Source organism: Moschus berezovskii, chromosome 5 (assembly GCF_049115385.1).
Source record: "Moschus berezovskii isolate FMDL1 chromosome 5, NW_MosBer_1.0, whole genome shotgun sequence".
Taxonomy (NCBI): Eukaryota; Metazoa; Chordata; class Mammalia; order Artiodactyla; family Moschidae; genus Moschus; species Moschus berezovskii.
In genome coordinates this window covers 26,407,026-26,414,642 of record NC_142464.1, presented here as the reverse complement: position 1 = coordinate 26,414,642, position 7,617 = coordinate 26,407,026, and the positions used below count along the sequence as shown (strand labels likewise).

The window sequence follows — 7,617 nt, the reverse complement described above, 5'->3', positions numbered from 1 at the left end:
GACCTTCTTCTTCCGGTCCGCCGGATTATGAATGACGGCCGCCGCCGCTGCTCCTAGAAGCGCTCTGCGTTCTTTCGCTCGTGGTCTCGTTGGCAGCGAGTGGTCAGCAGACGGAGGCCCCCTGAAGTGGCCTCGGGAAACTCGGCTCGGGCGGGGCTGGAATGCGCTGGCGGCCCCTGTCGCCTACCGACTCACGCACCCTCCCTGCCTGGCCGCGCCTCTGCGACCAGGTAAGGAGGGCGCAGTCCCCGCGACCCCGAAAAACCGCCTCTTAGCACAGGGGGAAACAGGATGGACGATGCGGCGAGGGTGGGAAGGCGCCCGTCCCCTTCCCAATTTTTCCAAGACCAGTGCCCGTGGCTTTCTCTAACGGTGGAGTGGAGCGGCTTCCAGTTGCAGCAGTCTTAAGGGGTCGTTTGCCATTTGCTGTTAGGTATAATTTGTGTGGTGAGATCCCCTGGAGAGGGAAATGGCAACCCACTCCAGGATCCTCGCTTGGAAAATCTCATGGACAGAGGAGCCTGATGGGCTGTAGTCCATGGGGTCGCAAAGAGTCGGTCACGACTGAGCGACCAACACACACACACATAGTTTGTGTAGATTTCTTAGATCGTCTTAACTTTTTTTTTTGGCACTTAGTTTTCTCTCCCAGCCCTTCCTCATTGGAGAAAGCAGTTGTATGTGAATGTTAGCAAACTGTTCTTCCAGTGAACTTGCTTCATTTGGGGCCATTTGCTTCTCTTGCATCATCAAAGCTGTGTTTCACTTTGGTTTAGGATTAGGTGACTTGTTTTTTTCCTTCATTCTTAATGTCATGATCCTATCTTGGATATCAAGAAAATGCCAACACTTAATAATACATCTTGGCAAAAGTATTGCTAGAGGAGATCGAGTACTTCTTTTTTCCTAAGCTTATCTAGAAACTGTTTAAAAGGGAACTGCAAAAGCAGGCAACAACTAGTGGTATGACAATTTAAACTTTAACCACGGTCATTTAAATAGTGTGGAATAAAGTTTTTGTTATAAATACTACTGAGTAATTTGCCGTCCTATTGAATAAATCAAACACCAAGCTATGTGACTTTTTTTTAAGCTCCCTGGTGAGTAGTATTTGTAGTTCAGTCGCTAAGCTGTGTTACACTCTTTGCAACTCGCATGGACTGCAGCACACCAGGCTTCCCTGTCCTTTACTGTCTCCTGGAGTTTGCTCAGATTTATGTCCCTTGAGACAGTGATGCTATCTAACCATGTCATGCTCTGCCACCCCCTTCTCCTTTGCCTTCAGTGTTTCCCAGCATCAGGGTCTTTTCCAATGAGCCAGCTCTTCACATCAGGTGGCCAAAGTATTGGAGCTTCAACTTTAGCATCAGTCCTTTCAATGAATATTCAGGGTTGATTTTCCTTAGGATTGACTGGTTTGATCTTGCAGTTCAAGTGACTCTCAAGAGTGTTTTCCAGCACCACAATTCAAAAGCATCGATTGTTCAGCTCTCAGTCTTCATTATGGGTCCAACTCTCACAACTGGAAAAAACCCTAGCTTTGAATCCAAGTTATGTCTCTGCTTTTTAATATGCTGTTTAGGTTTGTCATAGCTTTCTGTCCAAGTGTCTTTTAATTTCGTGGCTGCAGTCACCATCTGCAGTGGCTTTGGAACCCACAAAAATAAAATCTGTCATTGCTTTCTCTTTTTCCCCTTCTATTTGCCATGAAGTGATGGGACCCGATGCCATGATCTTTTCTTTTGAATGTTGAGCTTTAAGAGCTTTTTCACTCTCCTCTTTCATCCTCGTCAAGAGACTCTTCAGTTCCTCTTTGCTTTCTGCCATTAGAGTGGTATCATCTGCATATCTGAGGTTGTTGATGTTTCTCTTGGCAATCTTGATTCCAGCTTGTGTGTCATCCAGCCTGGCACTATATTCAGAGTATTCTGCATATAGGTTAAATAAGCAGGGTGACAATATACAGCCTTGATATACTTCTTTCCCAATTTTGAATCAGTCTCTTGTTTCCATGTCTGGTCCTAACTGTTGCTTCTTGACCTGCATAGAGGTTCCTCAGGAGGTAGATAAGGTGATCTGGTGTTCCCATCTCTTTAAGAATTTTCCACAGTTTATTGTGGTTCACACAGCCAAAGGCTTTAGCATAGTCAGTGAAGCTGAAGTAGGTATTTTTCTGGAATACTACTGAAACATATCATTATTCCACATTGTGTTTTCTTCAAGATTTTTTTTTAATGTGGACCAATTTCATAGTGTTTATTGAATTTGTTATAATATTACCTCTACTTTATGTTTCGGTTTTTTGGCCATGATGCATGTGAGATCTTTGCTCCCTGACCAGGGATAGAACCTGTACCCTCTGCATTGAAAGGTGAACTGCTGGACTGCCAGAGAAGTCCTGGAAATTATGTTTGAGTTATACCTGAAGGCAATATTTTAAGAGGTCTAACTTCGGAAATAAATCTGGAAAAATCAGTGAGATTTGAAAATTATTTTATCAATTCCTTTATTTTTTACACTTCTGTTATATGTTTGCTTTAAACAAAGCTCAAACTTGAACTTTTGTAGTAGAGGACCCATCAAGGATTTTGGAGGGGTTGTTTTTGTTTGTTTGTTTATCTGAACATGTGTTTGTAACTTTTCTATCACCTCTGATTTGAAATAAGGATAAATGCTGACTATTCAATTGATCTTTTTAACCAACAATTTAGCAGACTTTGAAACTGAACAAATTCTGAAGCTAGTCAACTAAAACATCTCTAGTATACACAATTCCTTAGCACATGTTGTTTTTATCTTCAAGTTTTTTAACTAGCCTTAACTAGCCTACTGAATTCTGTTATGACTAGTACTTGCAAAGCAAGTATTTATACCATTTATAACATTCAGTTCATGATTAGTTACTGTGGGGATTCAGTAATTTTATTTCAGGTTTGCTGATGTTTCTAACAGGTTAGCATTTCATGCTGTGGCTCCTTGTTAATTGTGAGGTCAAGCTTATCTGCAAGCATTATGATTCTATGGCAACAGTTGATTCCCTGATTCTGTGGAGAGAAGATGCCACAGTTCCCTTGTGCCTAAGGTTGTAGTAAGCTTTCTTACTTTTAAATAGTTTTTCCCCACTTCTTGCCTGGATAAGAAAACAGCTAATTTTAACCATAGGATTTTGTTCTCTAGGACTTAGTGATATGTGTCTCGATGTTTCACATGTAGTGAGCACTGAATAGCTCGGTTTTTTCTTTCTTTTTTAACCTTTAATATCTAAGGTAATAAGCTGCTATTTAACTCTGTAGAGGCAGGGTTTTCTTTTTTTTTTTAATCTATATTATTGAAAGAAAACAATGAGATATTTGAAACTAAATATTGTTATTTTGGGGGTTTCCCTGGTTGTCCGGTAGTTAAGACTCCTTGCTTCCAGTGCAGGGGGTGTGGGGTCAATGCCTGGTTGGGGAGCAAAGATCACACCTGCTATATGGCATGGGAAAAAAAACCAACTTGTTATTTTTATGTATAAAGTACAGGCTAGGTTCTAATACTCATAATGTTGAACGTTTTGATATAGTAGGGAATTAAAATGAGTTTAAATTTAAACTTGAATCTTTAAGAAAAGTAAGTTTCTCATTTTTTTATGCTTATAAATTGCTTTAAACTTTATTCGATATAAGCAGTTAATATTCAAGTGAACCTAAGATATCCCATTTATACTTCAGAATTTTGTGACTCCCTGGTTTTCAGCCTTAAATAACAAACAGATTTGTTTTTCAATATTTGGTTTCAATCTTTCTGTTTTTAAAAAAATTTTTTATTTTGGAGTATAGTTGAGAAAATCTTAATCGAGAAAATCTTTTCAACTCAACACAAAATCTCTTATTTTTATTGAGAAGTTTGGAAATATAAAGCATAATTGAAGACTTGCCCATCAAACTTGGTGTTTTTTGACAGTATCAATGCATAAGGAATTTGGGGATAAATTACAAGTAGATAACAATAGTATTTATTTAGAAGATTACTAATGTGATAGGTGTTGTTTAGTTCTCACAACATACTATATGGTAAATACTGATGTTATTATCTTTTTATGAATGAGAAAACTAAGGCACAGAAAAAAATTTATATTACTACATACTAAGTATCAGAACCAGGATTTAAACCCAATCAGTCTGCACTAGAGTCTAGACTCTTATTCATTGCTCAGTGTATGAATATTCTACTTGTTAAGTAAATATATAGAATCTCATTAGGTTCCTAATTCTCTTGCCTAAATATCAGTAGACATAAAAATGTTTATGCTTTATTTACAAATTTGAGTGGATTCTAGTTACACTTTTTCCAACTTAGCTCACAGTGGTGTGTTTCTTCATTTTAATTTATACATAGTTTGCTCTTAAAATGGATTTATTTGGAAGAGAAAGAATGGGGTCAAGAAGAATGAAGCGTATGTTGTACCAGGACTAATGTTCTCAAAAATACTGTCATTACAGGGATTAGTGACAATCATTCATGTACATTTACTCGTTTATGCAGCCCTTGAACTAAAATTTGAGTACTGTTTACCATTGGAGACGTGCAGTAATACGTGCTCTAAAGAAAAGGAAAGCAGGATAAGGGGCTAAGGAGTGTTAGGAGTGCTTTTTCAATTCAGGTAGTCAGGAGAGACTGCTCTGAGTTAATATTCAGAGACCACAGTGACATAAAGGAGCAAGCCATGTGAATATCTTGAAGAAGTATATTCTAGGCAGAAGGAATCGCAAGCACCCAAATTCTCAAGTTTGGGAGCACTGCTGGCATTGCACCAAAATAGCAAGGAGAATTGGCTTGAGGGAAGTGAACAAGAGGGAGATCAGGTCAGAAAAGGACAGCCAGGGTCACGTCATGTCAGACCTAGAGACCATGTTAGGAAATTTGAATTTTATTAAGTGTGCTGGGGAGCCATTGAATGGTTGTGAGCAGAGACATGGTCTGATTTATGTTTTTAAAGGATCACCTTGACTCGAGTTGGAGAATTGACCGTTGTGTAGGAAATAGTTAATAGGCTTTTGCAGTAGTCCTTGAAAGAGCTAGTGATGACTTAGATTAAGGTGATATTGGTAGGTTCTAAGAAGTTAGTATTACCATGTATTTCAAAGGCATAAATAGTAAAGAGAGAAAAAAAGGAATTGAGTGACACTTCAGAATTATGGGCCCAAGTATCTGGGCAAATGGTGTTGCTATTTTATCAAGAAGGAGATTATTTGAGGAAAGAGGAATAGGTTTAGAAAAATGTTCTAGTGAAGATGTCAAGTGGGCTACAGGAGTGTGAAGTTCAGGGGAAAGTTTGCAGCAGAGATAAATATCAGAGTCATCAGTGATATTTAAACCTGTAGCCACTGTAAATCACCTTGGACAGTGCTGTTGTAGTATAAGTTGTAGTTCATGAATCTTGGAATCAATTTAGTGAGAACAGACTTTATTTTTGGGGGCTCCAAAATCACTGTGGATGCTGATTGTAGACATGAAATTAAAAGACGCTTACTCCTTGGAAGGAAAGTTATGACCAACCTAGATAGTGTATTAAAAAGCAGAGACATTACTTTGTCAACAAAGGTCCGTCTAGTCAAGGCTATGGTTTTTCCATTCGTCATGTATGGATGTGAGAGTTGGACTGTGAAGAAAGCTGATTGCCGAAGAATTGATGCTTTTGAACTGTGGTGCTGGAGAAGACCCTTGAGAGTCCCTTGGATTGCAAGGAGATCCAACCAGTCCATTCTAAAGGAGGTCGAGCCTGGGTATTCATTGGAAGGACTGATGCTAAAGCTGAAACTGCAATACTTTGGCCACCTCATGCGAAGAGTTGACTTACTGGAAAAGACTCTGGTGCTGGGAAGGATTGGGGATGGGAGGAAAAGGGGACAACAGAGACTGAGATGGCTGGATGGCATCACCGAGTCGATGGACATGAGTTTGAGTGAACTCCGGGAGTTGGTGATGGACAGGGAGGCCTGGTGTGCTGTGATTCATGGGGTCGCAAAGAGTCGGACACGACTGAGCAACTGAACTGAACTGAACCAACGTTAAAAACAAACAAAAAACAACCCTGGAAAAAAAGAGGAAGAAAAGATAAACTGTTAGTTATATCTCCTATGGTAGGGTATTTTTTGTGAGTCTTTGTTTCAGTTTTATTCCGTATAAAATGACTTTCATTATAACGTTTATTTCTTATTTTATGGCATGATCAAAAGTTTGAAAGCCAGTAATCAAAGGTATGAGTTTAAGTTGAGAATAGGGCAAAGTGCTGAGGTCACTAAGAGGTCTGAGGAGGATCCAAGAAAAAATAAGAAGGAATGATCAAAAAACTTAATCCAGTGGTGAGAATTTTCAGATACTCTGCCTTTAGCATGGAGGTTTTTATCAAGATGTACATGCTCAGTCACTCAGTGTCTCCGACTCTTTGCTACCCCATGGACTGTAGCCCGCCAGGCTCCACTGTCTGTGACTCGTCCCAGGCAAGGATACTGAAGTAGGTTACCGTTTCCTTCTCCAGGGGTTCTTCCAGACCCAGGGATGCTACCCGCATCTCCTGCGGCACCTGCACGGTCGGGTGGATTCTTCACTTCTGAGTCACCTGAGAAATTTGCTAAGAATAACATAGTTTCTGATAATTTTCACTGTGGTGAAATTTGTGGCTGTGATGACATTGCAATATGCTTCCACTTAACGAAGTTTATAAAGTAGTGCTATTTATATTAGAAAAATACCCATTCCTTAATGTTTTCCCATAAGATCCCTTTATAGATTCAAATAATGCTTTTGGATTGAAGTACAGTTCTTATTCATGTAGTGGAAGTAAAATGTACTTTAGGGATTATGAGAGCTGAAGTAATGCATAAAATTCCGGGTGCTTATTAAGCACATATTTGGTAGGCAATCAAATGTACATAATATTATTTAGAATTGCATTCTTTGTTCCTTTAACATTTATTAAGCTCTTATCAAATTCCAGCCACAGTAATAATTTCTTACTTAAAAAATACAGTCAATTGGTTAATATTTTTGTTGCCATTATGTACTTTTGGACATTATGTAATAAATAGGGCTTTCCAGGTGACATTAGTGGTAAAGCACCCACCTGCCATTGCAAGAGACATAAGAGATGCAGGTTCGATCCCTGGGTTGGGAAGATCCCCTGGAGGAGGGTATGGCAGTCTACTCTAATATTCTTGCCTGGTGAATCCCATGGACAAGGGAGCCTAGTGGGCTACAATCCATAGGGTGGCAAAGAGTTGGACATGACTGAAGCAACTTAGCATGCACACAAACATGGAATATATAACTTGTCTATTTGTTATGTAATGTGTAGTGGCCATAGATCCAGACTTGAATTTCAAGCACAGAAATTTTAAACTTTTTTCTAGCTTCCAGAGAAGTATGCTTATGTTCAATATTTATGGTGTTTTTTTCTTTCTTTATATACATATGCTCTGAGTAAGCTACTGATAATAAAATGGCTTCAAATGAGAAAATACCTGTAAAATTCATTTCCTCTTTCATGTATGAAATGTTTCGCTTTATCAGCACCATGATATATTCACTTTAGAATAAATGAATAAAAAATGTTAAATTCCTGAATATTAAACCTAT

At 38.9% G+C, this 7,617-nt stretch overlaps 1 protein-coding gene across 3 annotated transcripts in view; it reads left to right on the top strand.

Moving 5' to 3' along the window:
• The first annotated feature begins 93 nt into the window (after positions 1–93).
• GSTCD (glutathione S-transferase C-terminal domain containing) overlaps positions 94–7,617 on the top strand; it is a 143,195-nt gene continuing 135,671 nt past the window's right edge. For all 3 annotated transcript variants that reach the window (XR_008687001.2, XM_088836186.1, XM_055433942.2), the window contains exon 1: positions 94–230. The gene's annotated coding sequence lies outside the window, so the exon portion shown is untranslated. The remainder of the gene's footprint in view (positions 231–7,617) is intronic.